Genomic DNA, 21,134 nt, shown 5'->3' on the forward strand with positions numbered 1-21,134 from the left:
ATTTACTCCTGAATGGTTCAATAGACTGCAAATGGACCAAAAGAACAAGCAGTTTTATGATTAAAAAAAATGGGAACTGTCAATATATTTTCTAAAAAAACTATTTCCATGTCGTTTATGTGAATTAGTATACATCACTTTTGAATCTCTGCAATACATCCAGCTAAATACCAATTTCCTAATACTTTGCTAAGACTTGAACATGCAAGAAGTTTCTGCTTTAATGAAACTTGCAACGCAATCACCCTAATCCAGTCCTTTGTAAAATGCGGCAAAATTTCATTTTTGAAAAAAAAAATTAGCAATTGGCAATGTAAGCTTCTCATTTACCTCTATGTATTATAGTCGAGGCCTTTGAAATGATCAGTCAGTTGAACCTGTAAGATGTTAAGTAACTGAGGAGATGAAATGCAACAGTGAACCATTTCACCAACAGCTCTGTGCTCTTATATAATAGAGAAGATCAATTTAATCAAAGAGGGCAACTTCCAAAATAAAAGCTTATCATTGGCATTCTTTGGGGCCAGTTGAAAACAGGCTACTGCATTTGAAGAAGGCAAAGGTTCTAAGGCCGTGATGGCGAACCTATGGCACGCATACCGGAAGTGGTACACAGAGCCATCTCTCTGGGAACGTGAGCCATCGCTTGTTGCTTTTCTGAGTTCTGGTGTGCCAGCCAGCTGGTCTTCATGTGCGCGGGAGTGCTGGAAACCAGAAGAGCAGCTGCCGGTGCGCATGCACACGGGTTTCCAGCACGCGCATTTTCACTGGCCACCTGATCTTCCCGTTTCTGCTGTGCATGCGTGCACGAAGATCAGCTGGCCGGTGTGCATGAATGCGCCAGAAACTGGAAGATCATCTTCCCAGCATGCGTATGTGCACCGGGTGGCTGCTCTCAATGCCGAAAAGGTTCACCAACACTGGCCTAAGAGATTGGGAGGGTGGGGAACAAATAGAGAGAATGACATCCCTTAGGTTGGAGAATACACCTATACCTACTAATATTTTTCCAAAAAGCTTCTACCGTTGGAACAGATTCAGATTATTTAGATCAGCATGAATTCAGTAGATTAACTGACTCCTATAAACATAGGTATGAAAAGTGTAGGGTGTTGATTATATTTTAATGATCTTATTACAGTTTTATGAGTTAGAAGAAAATGGTTTGTTATTAATTTAAGACGTTTTGCCTAGCATTTTTGTGAAATTGGAAAGCCTTTGAAGTGGCAATATGGGTAGAAGCTACACCTCTTCAGCTCCTTATTGCAAATTTCCATTTCTGCTTCCTTTTCACAAAGCATACACTGCTTTGTTAGCTAAATTCCCAAGCAAATCTTCTGATTTTTTGATGGTTAACCAAGGAAAGTAAGACCTGTAGATCTGTAGAAATACAGATTGTATTTCAGCCCATTAAAAAGAAAGAAAGAAACGATCAGTTTCTTTGTCTGTATCCCTATATGGGCCTAACTATAGCACAAGTGTAGTTTGGCAACATCTTTTTTCTGATGTGTTCCCTGATATCGCGCTCATCTAATCCACAGCTGTTCAGTGAGAAAGGCTTAAGTCAGCCTTAGGTATACCAGGATTAAAATAGTGTTTTCTCCTTAACTCTAACTCCACCAAGGGCAGTCTCAAGATGTTTGAAATCTCTTAAGCTTTAATATATTTTATCTAAGAAGGATGTCAGGTGATTGGCAATGACTCAAACGAGAGGTCACAGACTGAGGGGAAGGATTGGCAATGAGAATAGAAAAAAAAACTGTTAGTTATTCTTTTCTGCCTACTTAGAGATGGGTAAAAGGCATTCTAATTCAGTGGTGAAGTAAAGCTAAATTTTGGGGAAACTCTTGCACATATCAGGTTGCTTGCTGAGAATAAAAATGGGGATAATAGGGATAATAATATTGGTCTATTTGACAACAACGCTGCATATCTTGAGAAATTCCAACTTATCAAGGAATTACTGTTATTTTATATACAAATACTGCACTGTTCTTGTTAATGGGATCTTTACATTTAGTTCAAGGTTTGAAATTTCCACTGTGGTAAATAAATAAAAACTTTTACTGAGTGACTTGGTAACTGAATGCTCCAAGGCCTCTTTTACTGGTATTTTTTTAAGGACCAATTTGCAGCATATTTTTCTGTCAAATAAAGTGATATTCTCCAACAAAAATATTAATTTTCCCTTCACATTCTTTGAGGGAAATTAGACAACCAAAACTTAGAGTACATACATGTGCCTATACCATCCTAATCCTCCTTCCTTCCATCATCATTTGGGAAAAATCTTTCACATAAGATTCCTTCCTTCTTTCTTTCCTCCTTCCTGATATTTGGTCACTTCTTAATACACTTGCTGTGGTTGGCAAACCTTTCCAGCCATTGGATAATATATCTTAAACATCTCTGACTGTTATCATTCTTTTCAAGTGGCTGTCTTTATTAGACTAACACTCTTTGTCAGTCCCTTAAAATCTATCTACAACTTTACCTTGAGATGTAGATCGTAAGGTGGCATTTTGCTAGAAAGCAGAAGACCATTAGGCTAAACTGTGTGGCTCTTGGGAGAAATGCTTTCCATTCTAACCAAACCACTTCTTGGTTTGTGTTGCAACATCAACACAAATCTATAAACATGTGACAAGCCACTGATAGCAGCTATCTCTCTACATCTTACAAACACTTCTTAATAAGGATGATCTGACCAAAGTTATTGAAAATAATCTCCCTAGATTTCAGCAGGATGATATTACCTCTTCCCACTAAAATCAATGTAATTTAAAAATACTGAACATTAACTTCTTGTACCCACAGGTTTTATTCATTTGTTGCAGCAAAAAATGTCAGATTTTATTATTATTTTTTTTTAAAAAAACCTTCTAGCTCCTACTTCAAAAAAAACAAGAGCAGGAACAACTCACCTAAAATAGCTAAATCAAACACAACAGCAAAATCTATGCAGTTAAACAAAAAATCACATTTTCATAGCATCTCCTGTATATCCCATCTTGTAAACTAGTTGGGTTGAAGTGTGGGCCATGGTTTCATGATCTATTTTGTTGAATGTACTTAAATCTGGCTCTCAAGGCTGTCATTTCCCCATCAGCACAGTCATGCTTGACAAACCAGGCATATTTAAAAATGGGAGCATGAGCCCATCAATCTTTCATACATTGTTTAGTTTAAGAGTTCATGGATACTCTTGGCATATTTATGTGATGTTAGATGGCAAATTAATTCAAAAGCCTGTTCCCTTATTATGAAACCATGCTTGAGAATCACAGTTTTTAACTGCAAGTAAAGTAATATTCTATTATTGCCTAGTTCTGGAAAGGTAGTTGTCAAATGAAATCTTTTGCCAGGTTGAGGCAAAGCAGTTTCATATTGTTTCTATCTGTAGGAGACAACTACATGATGGTGTTCTAGTTGGCCATAGGAGTTCTTGCATGCATCCTATTCAATGCATACTTTGTGTGTTTTTGTGGAACTTAAGAACGGTGTAAAAGCTGAAGTGTTGGTTTCACTAAGAAATGCATGTTCAAACACAGCACAGCAGGATATGAAGTCTCTTGGAGGAAGTCTCTATTTCAGCCTGATCTATATACAAAGTTGTTGTGAGGCTAAAATTATTCTGAATTCCTTAGAAGGCATATAGTCAATGTTGCTTTCAGCAAAATTCAGGAAAGCTCATGTCCTGTAGTGTTACATAAACATGTTTTGTTTGGGAAAGATCATATATTCCAGATTTAATTGTGCAAATTGCACTTGACTGTGTAAATCTATGATAACATGTACCTGTTGCAATTAGTAAGCCACACATTTCTGAGAAACAAGGTGAAACCTGCACATGAAAGGGTAGTGAATTAATTACTATGAAGGCTTGATTAGATGCAGGAGAACAATGTTCATATATCGGTGCTGTTCACGCTATAACCTTGGGGCAAGGCGCTAATACTCAGTTGCATCATCTCTGCACTTAATGAGGGTTTCTGCCAGTGTGGTGGGTAAATTAAAACTTTAAACACTTTTTTAAAAATAGTACTAAACAGTAAAAAAAATCCCTTTTATAATAAAGTAGGATAACAAAACAGGCCAGTAATTAAATGCAGGCATAGAATGCAGAACATCTTAGGAGCAACCCCTGGCACCTCATGTTTAAATGAGTGATAGGAAAGGAGATAGGAAATATTGCCAAATACAGCAGAGAATGTGAGACTAAATAGAAAAGGAGTTTAACCGGCATAACTTTACAGCTTCTGATGAAAAGCATGTGCTGCTTGCTTGTTGCAATATTTATTCTTAGCATTCAAGCCTTTAAACACCGACCACAGAGCCCAAAATCAGATTATTCAGGGAGAGCTCCAGTAGTACTGGCACAAGAACAATCTAGACTTAGAAATCTTAATAAGATTGCATCTTAAAATTCTAATTCTTGCATCCTAAAGCTAGGTACCAGAGGCAAATTGGCAAGCAATATATTACACAAATAAGTCAACACACCATCATCAAACACAGTTTAGTATTCATATCAATGCATAAAAGATTGTGAGGTTTTTTTATTATTATATTAACTTTGGTGCTTCTCTTATACATAAATTGGTTTATTACTCTACTTTGATGTCTCCAAGCATCAGTAGAAAACTTTTCCCACCCTTCAGTCTCCTGCCTATTTTCTTTTGGTACAGTAGCACTTTTATTTTCTTTGCCCCTTTGGTGGGACTTAAATCAAGCGGAAAGTATGGTCTGGCAACATCATGTAAACATATTTGAAATCCAATTTGCAAGGAGCAATTTAAAAAAAGGAAAGGGAAAAAAAAATTTTGTCTGAGAAATGCTTTCAAATTCTTTAGAAAAATCAATCCAAGAAACTGCAATGATCATTTGGCAGATACAAGAACTAAAAGACTTTAATGATAAAGAAACAAAAAAATGTAAAAGTTCAAAGACAAAGAAAGCCACACATGTTAAGTCAAACATTTGAAGAGAGGAAAAAGACAGGGGTGTTTAAAATATGGCAGAGGGGTAAGACAAGCTTTAAAAACAGTACATCATTGTAAAGGGAGAAAAACAGAACAAGATTAAGCAAAGGAAAAATTAGTTGGGAGGTGGATGCCCAAAAAAGAAGTAAAATCAGTTGCTTGATTCCAACACGGAAGGCAGAGCAAACAAACCAAAAAAAGCTAGTCTCTTTAAAAAAACAAAAAACAAAACCCAAAACCAAAACCAACACAACAAAAAAAAAAATTAATATTTTCTGGGTCACTGAAAAAAGTAAATGGAGGAAAAGCGGTTGGAGAGAAGAAGGGAAAAAAAATACTCACCAAGCAAGAAAATGTTCAGAAGTAAAAATATCAAAGAAGAAGTGAGTGAAAGAAGACAGGGAAGGAGGAAAGAGGAAGAGGGCCAGCACCAAGACAGACAGTAACAGCCCCGCAGCAGCCCAAGCTACCGCTCTTTGCTCGGGTAGGCAGCAGCCGCCAACTCTACCAAGCTGCGAACACACTGACGGAGCTGAGATTCCTGGCGCTAAGATGCCTTTCAGCAGAACGCACCATTCCTAGGGCCGGGAGGGGGTCGAAGGACCGCAGACCTCTGCAGCTCCCGGGCTTTTTCGCGGTGGGAAACCCCGCAAAAGCAAACCCGGGAAGGACTCTTCAAAAAAAAAGATGGAGGGGGATTTGCTGGAAGACACGAGAGGGCGTTGTGGGTGGGCGTCAAAGGTCCTGACTCTGCAGAACGCCTCGTCTTCCCCCTCTGCCTAATTTTGAAAAAGTCCGTTCCTGAAGAGACTAGGCGGCGGGGAGGGAAACCGGGCGGGGAAAAGGAGGCAGAGATTTATTCGCTGAGCGCGGCTTGATGCGATTCCTCAGGCTTAGCAGTGGAGGAATCGCCCTTCCGACCTCTAGTCCTGCCAGTTTCTCCGCTGGCGTCTTTTTCTGTAACAGGAGCATTGGGGAAGCGTCGGACCTTGAAGCGGGCGGAGCTGGGCCGGGGGGGGGGGGCTGACGACCGTGGGGGACGAAAGGCTGCGATGCCCCCTGTGACGGAGGGTCTGGTCTTTCGGGGAACGGGGAGCGATGTCGAACTCCCCGACGGTGTAAAGAGCAGCGTTTTAAGTAGGACTGTGCAACACCCACCATTCCCCCCCCCCAGCAAAAACTACCCTATATTTTTCAACCAGTCCTAATTCAAAAAGAAGATAATTTGGGAGAAAGTCTCAGAAGTGGTATTCTGGCTCTGATCGTTTAAGTTGGCCGAGAAGGAAAGTGGATCCCGAAATGACAAAGGATGTGTGTTCCAGCACCACAGAATAAACTCCCACATTTTCTTCTGTAACTGGTGCTGCTGCTGGCATATAAACACTCACGGGAGGGATTTGCCCCAGACAGAACCAACTGCCTAGATATAACAGTAGAAACATCAAGAAGCTGGTCAAGGATGATAGACTGGGAGAGGTTAATATCAAGACAGGAATATTTCAAGAAGACTCAACTATCACTACGGTTTGTCATTGCACTGATTCCTCTGTCAACAGTACCGAACAAGTCAGCCCATGGCTATTGGAAACATCTGCCAGACTATCCCACCTTCCGTATATAAACAATTTGAAGCTATATGGAAAAACAGCATCTGAAACAGAATTGCTGCTCAACATTGCATATAAAGGTAAAGGTAAAGATTCCCCTCGCACATACATGCTAGTCATTCCTGACTCTAGGGGGCGGTGCTCATCTCCGTTTCAAAGCTGAAGAGCCAGCGCCGTCTGAAGATGTCTCCGTGGTCATGTGGCCGGCATGACTAAATGCCAAAGGCGCACAGAACACTGTTTCCTTCCCACCAAAGGTGGTCCCTATTTTTCTACTTGCATTTTTTATGTGCTTTCGAAGTGCTAGGTTATCAGAAGCTGGGACAAGTAACGGGAGCTCACCCCATTATGCGGCACTAGGGATTCGAACCACTGAACTGTCAATCTTTTGATCGACAAGCTCAGCATCTTAGCCACTGAGCCACCGCATCCCTTATGTCTGCATATAGATATAGATATATACTCAAGATAATGCAATGGAATTTGGACTGTATACATGGATCACCTTCACCATCAATAGGAGAAAAATAATGAAAATTGAAGGAATCAAGATGCCCTATGGAAATAACATCAAGAGTCTGGATGAAGATGTTCACTACAAAACCTTGGGCATCCTTCAAACTGATAATATCAAAGCACACTGAAGTCAAGACGAAGGCTAGAAGGGAATACCGTCATGGAAGTGAAGAATACCTTAAAGTCCAAACTCTGGAGGAAATACCATCAAGGCAGTTAACATTTGGGCAATTCCAGTCTGCATAGACTGACTACAAACAACTGCACGATAAAGTAGTATAGGAAATAACAACAAATAGTGCTTTGGAATAGAAGAGAAGAGAAAGAACTTGAGAAAGTCAGTAACAGAAGTGGAATGAGTGTGGCAAAAGAAAGCAAAGGTAGTACCAATAGTAATAGGTAACTTGGGTGCAGTCCCAAAGTAGCTGGAGCACCACTTGAACACCATCAAGATTAATAACTCACCTCCAGTCAATTGCAAAAGGCAGCTTTATCCAGAACAGCTTACATTCTGTAATGATTCCTTTAACATCACCAAACATTTCTCTGTCCCAGGTTCTTGGGAAGGACTGGATAGGTGGGTAAACATGCCAAATTCAGGCTAAACATCTTGCTTTGCAACCAGTCATAACAATTCAGTCCCCTCTCTCCAATCCTCTGCAATTTGCCTGGTTTCCTGCACTTCCATTAACTCTTAAGGAAAGACATTGTGAGGAAAAACTTCCCATGGAGCTTTTTTGGACCTGGAAGTACAGGCACCCAAGAGACTTAGAGGGATGGAAGAGGCATAACAGAAAACTGCAGCAAAAGTGTTTTCTGCTACCTTAAGTTGAAAAAAAAAAAAAACCTCTCAAACATTCTATGGATATAGTAAAATAAAATAAATAAATAAATAAATCGCTGTAGCAGAAGAAAACAAGAAATTTCAAGATAGATTTTTGGCACAAATTACTATTAACTTTCTTTGAAGAAAATCAATAGATTCAGACTTAGAAGAAGATAGAGCTCTCTAAGATCAGAAACAGACATATTTACAGTGTTGGGCTGGGCTGAATATTTGGTATTTATGGCACTGTAGACATGGATTTCCAAGAAGGGTTTCCAAAAGTCATTTATACTTAAGATGGAAGTAAAATTCAGGTTTCAGGACTGCTTACTTACTAGACCAGACTTCCTCTTCCAGGTGTGGAGTATCTGTGAGTATCTGTGTGTTTTGGAATACATACTTCTAATACCAAATATTGTTAATTTCAGTGAGAAGAATGGAATGGAATGGAATAGAATCTAGAAATCTGCAGTTTTCTTACTTTGCTGGAAAAGCAGGCAAAATGTAGTAAATTTCCCCACTAATTAGAATCTGTTTAAAGTTGTGCAGTTTGCTATATAGCAATAGCACTTAGATTTATATACTGCTTCACAGTGCTTTATAGAGTCATCATACTGCCCCCAACAATCTGGGTCCCCATTTTACTGACCTTGGAAGGATGGAAGGCTGAGTCAATCTTGAGACGGTGGGAATTGAACTCTGGCAGTCAACAGAATTAGCCTGCAATACTGCATACTAGGCACTGCGCCATCATGGCTCTTGTCATTGTATAATATGAGTGTACCATATTTATTGGCATTGTTATAGAAGACTGGAATTTGGTTTCCCCAACTTGGTGCCTGGTACCAGATATATTTTGGTATCATTTTTATCATATCATTGCCTATAGTTACCATGCACAATGAGAGTTAAAATCCATCATATTTTGAGGAACAAGTTGAGAAAGGCTGGTTTATAAATTGTAAAATCTCCAGCTTGTCTATAATTCTAGATTTACATACAGTACATGACAATAAACACTAGTGAAATCAGGAGGTTTTACTTCAGAATAGGACTATCTAAAGTGGTGTAATTCTGTGTCAGATGGGAAAGTTGGATGGCATTTTGATTACTTGTTATTTTTAGTTAAGCTCCCTTAACACGGAAGACTGAAAAGTAAATCAAAACAAACATTTTAAAACTTTTTTTTCATTCTAAAAATATTTGGAGCTTCAGTCCTTCTTTTCTTTATCTTTGGTGACACAACAAAGAGGTACTATGTTGATGAAATCCCCTTTTCCTTTCTTTTTAATGAATTTTTTATTTTCTTCAGGTGCAGAATGAATAACAATAAACCAAACCTTGTCAAAGAAGAGAAATTCATTCCCAAATGTTACTTAGCAGCAAATTTGCAGCACAACAATAAGTTCTACCATATACTGCATATACTGCATTCATATTCCAATAAAGAGATTTTTTTTGTTTTTCAAGTTCCAATACATATTACAATTATTTGTTCTTCACAAACAGTGAAGTCACTCTGGGGAGTGAATAAATAAGGATTGTTTTGCACATATGGCTTTTATAATAACATAGGAAAGAAAAATGTCTTGGGGTGCTGTGAAAAAGATAAGGGTGAACTTGGCTTCCAGCATCACAGATTGCCTTACAGAACTGTAATAAAGCATTGATTGCCATTTCAGAATATTGAATTGGAATCTCCCAGAAGGCACACAAGTGGTTTTTGTTAGCTATGGGTATTATTTTAATGCTTAACCAATGAGTTTGCACCCAATGATATATTTGTGCTCCACATTTAGGTAACTATTGGCAAACAAATTAATAAAGGTACACTGTCCAACCTTACATTTTCTTCTTGTTAAACATGCATTAAACATTTATATGGCACAATAATAAAATAGACTATAGCTTAGGGGAGGAAAAACCTGCTATTGTGTGAATGTTGTCCTAGTATAATATGTGATGGATAAAGTAAACAAATGAGAAAAATTTCCAGGCAGTTTGGCTTGCTTGGAATTATATTACAGATTATATATCAAACATATTGTATTAATATCCTGAAATTATTGTCTATGAAATGAGTCAAACTTGTGTACTTTCATGAAACTTTAAACATGTTTGAAAATGTAACTATGGAAGCAACCATGCAAGTAATTTCTAATTATTCTAATTATTTGAACATCAAATGTGAATGGCTCCCAATTCCAGTATAATGTGATAATCTCAAGATTCCACAACTTTTATAACCAACCATTAGGCTTAGTTTTACTGAAATTAAGTCTCCTCATAAAGATCTTCTGATGCGATAGGGTGGAAGCTACAGCTCTCTAAAGAAAACTCTCAGCACCTTCTCCAAATGATGCATCCTTTCATTTCTTGGGTTAAGCTGTGCCAGTTGAATGGCTATGAGATCTTTCTTTTTTTTCTTTTACTACTTGAATTTTCATTTGAAGTCATCAATATCATTGAAAGTCATTCCATTTTCATTCAGAATCATATTTGGTTCTATTGATATTAGTGCCCCACCTAAAATAAAATATCCAATGACAGTTGCAAGTGTGTTAGGTTTCTCCATCAATAAATAACAAAATACATAACAAATGAAGTCAGGTGACCAGCAATGGCTGGAATCAACAAGACAGTTCTCAATGTTGCTGGCTGATAAAGCTATACCCCTCCACTCCATTTCCTGAATCAGTCTCCCAGGCTGGTTTTGTGTTGCCCTCCTAAAGAGCTGGAATCAACAGCACTGTGTCAGGGGAATATCAGAATTGCAAAATAGTGCTAGACTGCTCAGATGACACTCTGTGCTTTATGGGGTTTGTTTGTTTTGCTATAGGGCAAGATTAAAATTGTATAATAGTTTAATGATAAAACTAGTCTCTGATTCTCAAACGGAGCACAAAGGATTCTTGAACTTTTCATTTGTTATCCATATTAAGTAAAAGAAGGGCCGAATATTATTTGTGAATCTGGTCTCTCTTTTTAAAACCTGGATGAACTGATTGGGTCTAGGAGATGGGACAGAAGAAAAAGCTTTTGACAAAGTCCTGCAGCTGAACCTGTCCCATATCTGTTTAGTGTTCTGATTAGCAGATGTGGATGAGGTGCAAAAGAAGGAAGGCTGCTAAGCTGCAGGATTTGATAAATTGCTGTCATAAATTGCTATCATATATTGTACATTTATAATCAGTACACAGAATTGTGTTTTACCTACTTTGGAGGCAACAGAGGGATGATAGGGATCAGTGGTGGGGAAAGTACATTTCAAGGTTTTCTGGTTTTTGGCTGAATCAAGGATTAATCATAAACACTTCAACTTGGAAGTGGGGAAGGACTATCTTTCCTTTTTCTTCTGGACTAAACCTAGCTAAACTTAACAGAATAATGGAGTTGGAAGGGACCTTGGAGGTGTTCTAGTCCAATCCCTGCTCAAGCAGGAAACCCTGTACCATTTCTGGCAAATGGTAATCTCTTCTTAAAAATCTCCAGAGGCAAGTTATTAATTGTTCTAACTGCCAGGAAACTTCTTAGTTCTAGGCTTGGTTTTCTCCTTGATTATTTTTTATTATTGACTACTTCATTGGGATCAACAAACATAGAAGATATGAATGAGACCTTCCAAAGAATGATGTCATGTACCTACAAATTAAGGAAGTGAAATCTCTGTGGAGCTCAGGGTGTCCAGGAGAGATCTTTGTTTTGATTCTACATTAGCTATTTTCAACTTGATGCTCTCTGTTGGGACTGTATTGGCCACTGCAGCTGGAAATTTTAAAATTTGTAGCCTCAATATACCTACAAAACACCAGAGTTGGGGGAAAGCTGCTCCACATTTACAGAGGTGTATTAAACTAAAATGATGATTATGTTTAACAGTAAATGGGAGTGGGAATCTGGAAATGTACATTTTCATTCCTGCAACAAGTTCTTTTAAGATAGGTAATATGTGAAAATGTGTGTGCATCTGCATGTGTATGGGTGTGTGTGTGTGTGTGTGTGTGTGTGTGTGTGTGTGTGTTTATGTAAGTTTTCACGGGTATGTATGTGTGTATAGTTAATATTTCGGGTTTCTAATGTTAGTGCAAAATGACTGCTGACATAAGCCTGATGATGGCAGATGGGATTCTGCCGAAACGTTGCTTCTCCCCTTTTAGGGATATATCCACAATTACACAGGAAGAAACCCGAAATATTAACTACACACACACACACACACACACACACACACATATATATATATATTCTGAGATTTTCGCGGGTGTTTGTATGTAGGTCTTTGGTTATTCGGGTTTTCTCCGGCGTAAAATTGGAAGTGTCTTGGCGACGTTTCGACAAAGTCTCATTCGTCATCTTCAGGCTGGTGTTTTCAGCTTCGTGCTTCTAGGAGGAATGTGTGATCGCAGCTGTTTCTTCCTTTTAACTGCTAGTGGGGGTGTGAACTGATTGGGTGGGAGCTTGGCTGTGTTCTGATTGGGTGGAGGTGTGTTCTGATTGGTTGGGAGCTTGGCTGTGCTCTGATTGGATGGAGGGTTGGCTGTGCTCTGATTGGATGGGGGTGTGTTCTGTTTGGGTGGGGGCTTGGTTAGACTCCAGACTAACCCGAGCACAAGCAAGCCCCCACCCAAACAGAACACACCCCCATCCAATCAGAGCACAGCCAACCCCCTCCCTCCTCACAGGTAAATGAAAGTAACTTAACCATGCACATAGCAATTAAAATCCCAATCTACCAAATGAAACAGTTTCTTAAGGTTTTCATGTGCATCAGCAAGTGCTAGAAAATGGTGCCTGTGTGGCTGCCTCAAAGGAAGCCTCAGAAACTGCTGTCTTCTTGATTCTTGCATTTCGGGAGGAAAGGGAGGAAAGCATAAACAGAGGAAGACAGCTGCCCTGTTGAGACATGATGAAAAATACACAACTCCTTAACAAAGGACATATTGCAGTCGTGTTTGGAATTTTTTTCCCAAACCACTAGAAACCTCTCTTACAAGAGAACGATGAGAAAATAAGAATCATCTTTTGCATTGATGGAACTTGGGATATTCTCATTGGAAGCAAGCCCCTAGATCAGGGGTCAGCAATCCGCGGCTCTGGAGCCGCATGTGGCTCTTTCATCCCTCTGCTGTGGCTCCCTGTTGCTGGTCGGCTCCACAATTGATAGAGCTTTCAGTTAAGACAGGTAGAGGAAAAAGGACGCTGTGCTAGGAGGAGACTCTATGGTGGGGGAACCAGACTTCTGGTCAGCAGAGGAAAAAGGACGCCGTGCTAGGAGGAGACTACGATGGGGAAGCCGGACTTCTGGTCGGCTCCAGAATTGAACAGGGGCTTCCGGTTAGGACCTTTGTGGCTCTTTGAGTGTTTAAGGTTGCCGACCCCTGCCCTAGATAAAAAGTAAAATAAAATAAAATAAAAACAGCAGCAGCAGCAAGGAAGGAAAGAGAAATGCACAGAATAAGGGAGTTCTGGCAACCCCACAAATCACAGCTGAGAGAAAGAGGAAAAGAAAAGAGAGGAGAATATGAGACATTTTGTTCTTCATTTTTACCTGCATCAGGTGCCAGAATTACTTCTTGCAGTTCAGTTGGACGTGAGATGATCTTTCTATGGGTCAGTTTTTCTTCTACTATTGTACCTGTGCACTATATTAGTTTACATTATACCATGCAAGAGTGCTCGACTTACAATCGCAGTTGGGACCAGAGTTTTCGCTTCTAAGCAACATGGTTCTTCATGGTTATATTGCACCCACTTTTGCAATATAACATGCCATGATTGAGAGGCAAATCACTGCAGTTGTTAGGTGATTATGTGGTCATTAAGCGAATCCAGGGTTCCCCATTGATTTTGCTTGTATGAAATGAGCACAGAAGGTTGCAAATGGTGATCACATGGTCCCAAGACACTGCAACTATCATAGTAAATTCATTCTGGTTTCCAAGCACCCAAATTTTGATCACATCCCTGTGAGGATGTGGCAATGGTCATAAGTGTGAGGACCAGTCATAAAATCAGTTTTTTTCAGTGGTGTTGTAACTTTGAATGGTCACTAAATGAATTGTAAGTCAACTATCCATAAGATGTAGAAGTCCGCTGCTTCTTGCTAGTTTATTAGAGAATCTCCAGTTGCAAATATGTTGTATGCAGAAACTTTACTTTGGAGGAAGAAGAGAAAATTCTTTGCAGAGATCAAACCTGAATAAAGGTTTAGGGATCATTGCGTAAAGAAAAGTTTTACATGTGATGAATTCCTCAAAGGATTTGCTCATATTTCCTGATTATGTTTAAATGCATACAGCAGTATTTCTCAGCCTTAGCAATTTGAAGATGTGTGGATGCCAATTTACAGAATTCCCCAGCCAGCACACATCTTCAAACTGCCAAGGTTGAGAAACAATGGTATAAGGTGTGCTTATACATATGCATGTGAACATGAATTTACTAACAAAATGAAGTAAACATAAAAAATATTTTAGGAAACAACATCACCAAATAGCATTTATTTACTATGCTTTTATAGAATAGTATATATGTGTGTGTATATATTTATGTGTGTGTGTATATATATATACATATATCTGTATATCTGTACGCATGTATGTGTATATGTAGTTGTGTATATATCTCTATATCTCTATATCTCTCTATCTCTATCTCTATCTATCTATCTATCTATCTATCTATCTATCTATCTATCTATCTATTAATTTGATTTATATGCCGCCATTCTCCGGAGACTCAGGGCGGTTTACAATGCGTTAAGCAATAGCCTTCATACTTTTGTTTATTTATACAAAGTCAGCTCATTGCCCCCACAATCTGGGTCCTCATTTTACCTATCTTAGAAAAGATGGAAGGCTGAGTCAACCTTGAGCCTGGTGAGATTTGAACTTGCAGTAATTGCAGGCAGCTGGTGTTAATAACACTGTTAATAACAGTGCTTTAGTATGCTGTGCCACCAGGACTCCTATACAGTGTATGTGTATATGTGTGTGTGTATTTAGGTTGTTTCCTAAAACAATTCTATAAAATACATGTACACCAGGGGTGGGTTCTAAATTTTTTTACTACCGATTCTGTGGGGATGGCTTATTTTGTGGGTGTGGTTTGGTGGTCATGTGACAAACAATTCTTTAGGATTTAGCAGAGGTACTGGTCTACCAGGCTTTTAACTGCTTGTAGAGCCGTACCAGTCTACCTATTTGTTTTTGGAGCACACCGGTGTACTCATTTGTTTTTGGAGTGCACTGGTCTACCACCACACTGCCTTTTATCACTGATCAGCTGTAAGGCAGCCCTTTGAAGCGCCGCGGCAAGAGTTTAAACAGTTTTTTGCCACTCTGCCACCAGAGCATTGGAAACCGCTTTCAGGCAGCTTAGCCTCAATTGCCAATCTACCACCATCGAGCAGTTTACAAGGAGCGGATCGGTTCTAGCTGATCAATTGGGAGGCTTCTTGGCTTCTCAATTTAAAGCTAAGGTGTCTTGTTTTTTTTTCTCTTCTTTGTCAAGTGAGCCCTGATTTTTTCCTTCTAGCTGATCAGCTGGGACTTGGGAGGCAGAGAATAGATTGGGGGCAGGGCCAGGCAGAGGTGGTATTTACCGGTTCTCCGAACTACTCAAAATTTCCACTACCAGTTCGCAAGAACCGGGGAGAACTGGTAGCAACCCACCACTGATGTACACTGATGTGTGTGTGTGTGTGTGTGTGTGTGTGTGTGTGTGTGTGTGTGTAGGTGAAGTTTCATTCTCCAAGCTTGGAGGGTTAGTTTTCAAACGTTTTGTTACCAGGCTAAGTAACATCTTCAGTGGCGTGTAGAGGATTTCAGTGTTTTTCTGTTTATAAGGATATCAGGTATGGTTGTGTCAAGTGAGAGTCTTGTGATGGGTCAGCTGTGAGTCATCAGTGAATCTTGTGATGGATCTTGTGATAAGGGGATTAGGTACATCAGGTCAGTCATTGGAAGGTGAACTGCTAGTGGGGGGAGGGGTTGCATGGGTTGGTTGAGGGTCGGTGCTGTCTGGTTGGCTGTGCAGTTGATTTGGATTCTGAAGGTTCGTAGGCTGGTTTAGGTCAATGTGTCTGAAGGGAGGGAGAAGTTTATCAGCAATGCATCTGAAGGCAGGAAATAAAGATGGAGACACTAATCAAATCACATGCTGTGAAGAGTTTCAAAACAAAGAATATATTGTGATGATGGATACTCAAACAATGACTTGCCATTTTGATATTTCTGCCTTGATAGAAAAATGAAGGTGTAATAACATTCAGGTCACCCCAGTTATGACGAAGTTGGGCACAAAAGACATTTCAAAATTCTCCACCAATTCTGTGGACAGATATGATTTCTTCACATTTCTCCAGGGCAAAGTATTTCAGGTCAGAAAACAGAATCCAATTGACTGGAACGATATAGGTTGCAGAAACAAAATCTGACTGAGTTTTTCCTTCCCTTCCTCTTATACTCTAGTGCAGTGTTTTTCCAACTGTGGCAACTTGAAGATGTGTGGACTTCAACTCCCAGAATTCCCTAGTTAAGGTTGGAAAAAAAACGTATTCTAGTGGAGTCCTTGGTGTTCTCTGAGCTTGGTTGCTTGCTTGCAGATGTTTCATGATGCAACTAGATAACATCATCAGTGCAAGTGAGTATGGGGTTTATTTCCTAAAGAAGCTTGCCCTGCCAGATTTGGTGGGAGCTGTGGTTTTCTTCTTGGTAGTTCTTTGATTAGGTTATTGTTTTCTTCTTGGTGGTTTGTCTGATGTTAATCCCTGCTTATCTAGGTGTTGGCTAGAGGATGTGTTCTGGTCTTTTTGTTTCCTTCTTAACTTTCTGTCTCTTTTGAATGGGATGTAAATATTAAAAGACGAATGAGAAAAGTGGTGGCTGCATATCTTTATTTCATAATAAAGCTGCTCTGAATTATTCTCCAAAGCACATGCCTAAGTCCCAGAATCTATTTTTTTTCTCTGGATTCACACAGCAGCCTTGATCTTCCCACAGATTCAAAATAACATGTCACAAGCATATAGTTAAGTCCTTTCAAATAGTCCCAAAGTGCATAAAACTGCTCAAGGGGAAAAGAACATTTCTTCTACATCCAGTCTGTGAAGTCAGCTGGATCTAGAAAAGCAAGCAAATAGACCTGTTACACTTGAAAGTGGGCCTGACGAGCAAACAGAATGTTGCATATTAAATGCCTCAGGTATTCTCTCTAAGCAGCACCTAAGCACACCAAGGTACACTTAGGATACTGCTGATTTCATAATAATTTGTGATATTTCTGTGATATTTGGTGCTTCATTTCTGAAAACTGAGCATTTCTCATCACAAGGGCAATGGAAACTTCAGTTCTTGGAAACTGAATCTTAAAATCTTATAATGGTCTAATGCGGTACCCAACTTAATAATAATTTCCAAAAATTTCATGTTAAAAGCCTTACAGTTGCAGTCTGATTTGTCAATATGGCAAGAAAAAAGCAGTCTAACTAAGAAAGCCCAGGACAGTTGTAACAAAAGTAAGTAATATTTACGCCTAAAAGTAGAATTAGGAATCAATCTGCCAGTGCAAAGAAATTTATAATAATTAAGTAAATTTTCAAATTTGGCACAAGAGATCTGCTGATAAACATCTATCAGTAAAGTTTGTTTGAGGGCAACTTGATAGTTTGGGTATCTTACTTTTCCTTTTTTTTAAAAGTATTTTTTCTAAAATGTTTTGTTAAAACTGTCCTGGCTTTCACCCCCTGCTGGATTTCACTGCAGGGAAAGAGAAGTATGAATTTTTAAGCAGTACGGGTAGAAAACTATCAGTAGCAAAATATACCTTTCTTTTTTCTCCCCTTCAAATAAACAATGGATTAATTCAAGAAAAAGATATTTTCTAGTTTAGTGGTGGTGTTGGCATGGGTGGTTTTATTAAATCTAAATAATAATAGCAGTAAATATAATCTTCTGTAGGTTGCTTCTGATGAAATTCTCAACAGTAGTGGAAATAAAAAGAAAGTACAGGAGAAGCAATAACAGGAATAAATATGAATAAATATGATTATTAATATTTAGGATTCCCTTCAGTATAACTGTTAGTACAAATTATTTTTTAACTGCACATAAATAAAAGGAAAAATGTAAAACAAGAATCATATAGATATTTAGATGAAACGTTCTTAGTCTAAGAATCAACAAAGGGGCTTGTTAGGAAAATTTGCTGGCTAAGAAAACAGGCTAGAAAAAGAAATTTCCAGATGACATGTTATTATTGAAGTCACCTGTAGCTCACACTTTATAAAAACAATGTAATCCTAAAACAAATAATAAGGTTATAACAACAAATATCGAAAAGACAAATAAAAATCAAATAGGTTCCTGTTGAACCTAGCAATCAATTTTGCCACCCAAAAGATAGAGGAGAGAACCAGAGTGTCAGGGTTCCAAGTAACACCCCCAATGAAAGAAAACTCTGAGGCTTGAAGTTCCTCAAAGCTACATTTTATTAGAGATGTCATATTGGCACATCTGGGGAAACCCGAATTTGAAAGTTTCCAGGTTCTCCCCACCCAAAGAAAAGTTCAAGTCCCTGCCCAACACCCACAAATCCATCACATGGCCCAATCAAACATTGTCCCAACTGGAAATGCTGCCCAGTTCCAATCTTTCAGATGGAGGGCACGTTGTCCTTGACTTCTTGAGAAAGGAATGTTATTATGACTATATATTACCCATGCTCCATACAATCCCCACTCCCAGTTTCCCATAGTAATAAACTGGCAGGCCTGAAGGCCTAATAAGAAAGATGGTTTTCAGGCCTGACACAGAGAGTGAACTATAGTGGACTTACTTCTTACTAATAGGGTTGATAGAGAGATTGAAATTGAAACTTTGGAGGAGAGTAACCATATCATACTGGGATTCAACATAATGCAAGTGCAAATAATTGAACAAAGCCAAACTAGGCTCTTAGACATTAAGAGAGCTGACTTCAACAAAAGTAGAGAGATGCAGATGATATTAAGCTGGGGAGAATAGCTAACACTTTAGAAGATAGACTCAAGTTATAGAAGGATCTTGACAGACTTGAACACTGGGCCTCATGCAACAAAATATGATTCAGTGATGAGAAAAGTAAGTACACTTAGGCAAGAAAAACCAAATGCACAGATATAGAATAGGTGGTACCTAGCTCAACAGTAGTGACTGTGAGAAGGATCTAGGAATTCTAATGGACCACCACTTAAGTATGAGCTAGCAGTGTGCTGCAGCTGCCAAAAAAGCCAATGCAGATCTGGGCTGCATCAACAAAGGGATAGCATCAAGATCATGTGACGTGATAGTACCACTTTATATTACACTGATAAGACCATACTAGGAATACTGTGTACAATTCTGGTTACAATACAAAAAAAGATGCTGAGACCCCAGAAAGTGTGCAGAGAAGAGGCTAAACCATACAATGAACAGTTGCAGGACCTGGGTATGTCTAGTCTAACAAAGGGAAGAACTAGAGGTGACATGATTAAAGTTTTCCAATATTTGAGGGGCTGTCACAGAGAAGGGGGTGGTGGTCAACCTATTTTCCAAAGCAGTTGAAGGCAGGACAAGGAATAATGGGTGGAAGATTATTAGAGATCCAGACTAAAATTAAGGAGTAATTTTCTGCCAGTGTGAACAATTAATCAAGAGAATGGCTTGCTTCCAAAAGTTGTGGGTGTTTCATCACTGGAGATTTTCAAGAAGAGGATAACCGTTTATCTGAAATGGTATAGTGACTCCTGCTCAAGCAGGATTATACTGGAAGAACTCCAAGGTCCCTTCCATCCCTGCTGTTCTATGTTGTTTATAAATGGATACTGGGGAAACTAATAAAAATCAGTAATTGTAAAATAGCAAGAGCACTTAGACATTGCTTTACAGCCCTCTCTAAAAGATTTACAGAGTCAGCATATTGTCCCCAACAATTTAGGTCCTCATTTTACCCACCTCGGAAGGATGGAAGGCTGAGTCAACCTTGAGCCTGGTGAAATCTGAACTGCCAAATTGAGTCAGTCGGCAGTCAGCAGAAGTGGCCTGCAGTACTGCACTCTAACCACTGTGCCACCGTGGCTCATAAAATAGCCATTAATTTTCACAAATGTCCAGTAAAATATAATGTTCAATAACCAGGCATCAAAATGTTAATAAAGTTGATCCTGAATTCAAGGATCATTCATGCAGGGGTGGGATTCAGCCAGTTTGGACCGGTTCAGGCGAACTGGTAGTTCCAACGATCAGCTGGCCCCGCCCATCCACCCCCGCCCTATCCTGTCCTATATTTCCTTCTTTCTGGCTCAGCTGATTCGTGCGGCACAGCTGATTTCCATGCCTCTGCTGTTCTACTTACCGGGGCTGCCTTAGAAGGTAAGCAGCTGAGCTTCAAATTGATGTATTTTGAACATTGCGCACAAGCGCGCGTGCGCAGACAAAGCACATGCTCACCAAACCAGTTGTTAAACCGGTTTCATCCCACCACTGTATTCATGTTGAAGGAGAACATTCCAAATTTGAGAAGTCATCATGGTGAAAGAGCTGTTGGAGGAATACTGTTGGAGAAAGGTCTTCCCAAAGAATGTATGGCAGCAGTAGAAAAAAGGTATTCATTAAGAAGTATCCAAAAATAAAGATAGAATAATAGAATAATAAAAGCCTGTACTGAAAAAACCAAATGTGGGTTGCAGAACTTGAAAGGAAATTGTCCAAATGTGTAAAATTGGCCTTTTTCTTTTTTCTTTTTTTTAACAACGTGATGCACATTTGAAAAGGGTGGATCTTTGATTGCATGATGGCAGTCAGCGTCTTGACTTTTTTGAAATCCTCTCCCCCAGGATTTCTCTGTGGATTCAATAAGAAGTTTCATGATTCTCTGATCCATTTATTCTGCTTCTTAAAAACATTTGGAAAGAGCATTTGTCATGAGAAGCTGCTTTGAAAGACGGTAGCTATTAAAGAAATTGTACCGTGAATCTTTAAATACATGGTTCAATAATAACAGCATTAAATGTAATCCTCTTTTCTAGATTGCTTCTGATTAAATTCTTAGTTTGACAATATAGGCCAGGGCAATTAAAAATGAGTTTTTAATTTTTGAAGAGGTGTTCTCATGTTAAGAGGTTACTATGTCTTGTTACTAAGACATAGTAACAAGGCAAATGTCCACACTAGTGGTTTAAAA

At 39.1% G+C, this 21,134-nt stretch overlaps 1 protein-coding gene across 4 annotated transcripts in view; it reads right to left on the minus strand.

Moving 5' to 3' along the window:
• The window catches only part of RALY (RALY heterogeneous nuclear ribonucleoprotein), a 243,695-nt gene extending 235,750 nt beyond the window's left edge, over nucleotides 1-7,945 (minus strand). For all 4 annotated transcript variants that reach the window (XM_034414036.3, XM_034414034.3, XM_087889224.1 and 1 more), the window contains exon 1: nucleotides 5,325-7,945. The gene's annotated coding sequence lies outside the window, so the exon portion shown is untranslated. The remainder of the gene's footprint in view (nucleotides 1-5,324) is intronic.
• Between the last annotated feature and the right edge of the window lie 13,189 nt (nucleotides 7,946-21,134).

Source organism: Pantherophis guttatus, chromosome 3 (assembly GCF_059756535.1).
Source record: "Pantherophis guttatus breed Tessera chromosome 3, ASM5975653v1, whole genome shotgun sequence".
Lineage (NCBI taxonomy): Eukaryota > Metazoa > Chordata > Lepidosauria > Squamata > Colubridae > Pantherophis > Pantherophis guttatus.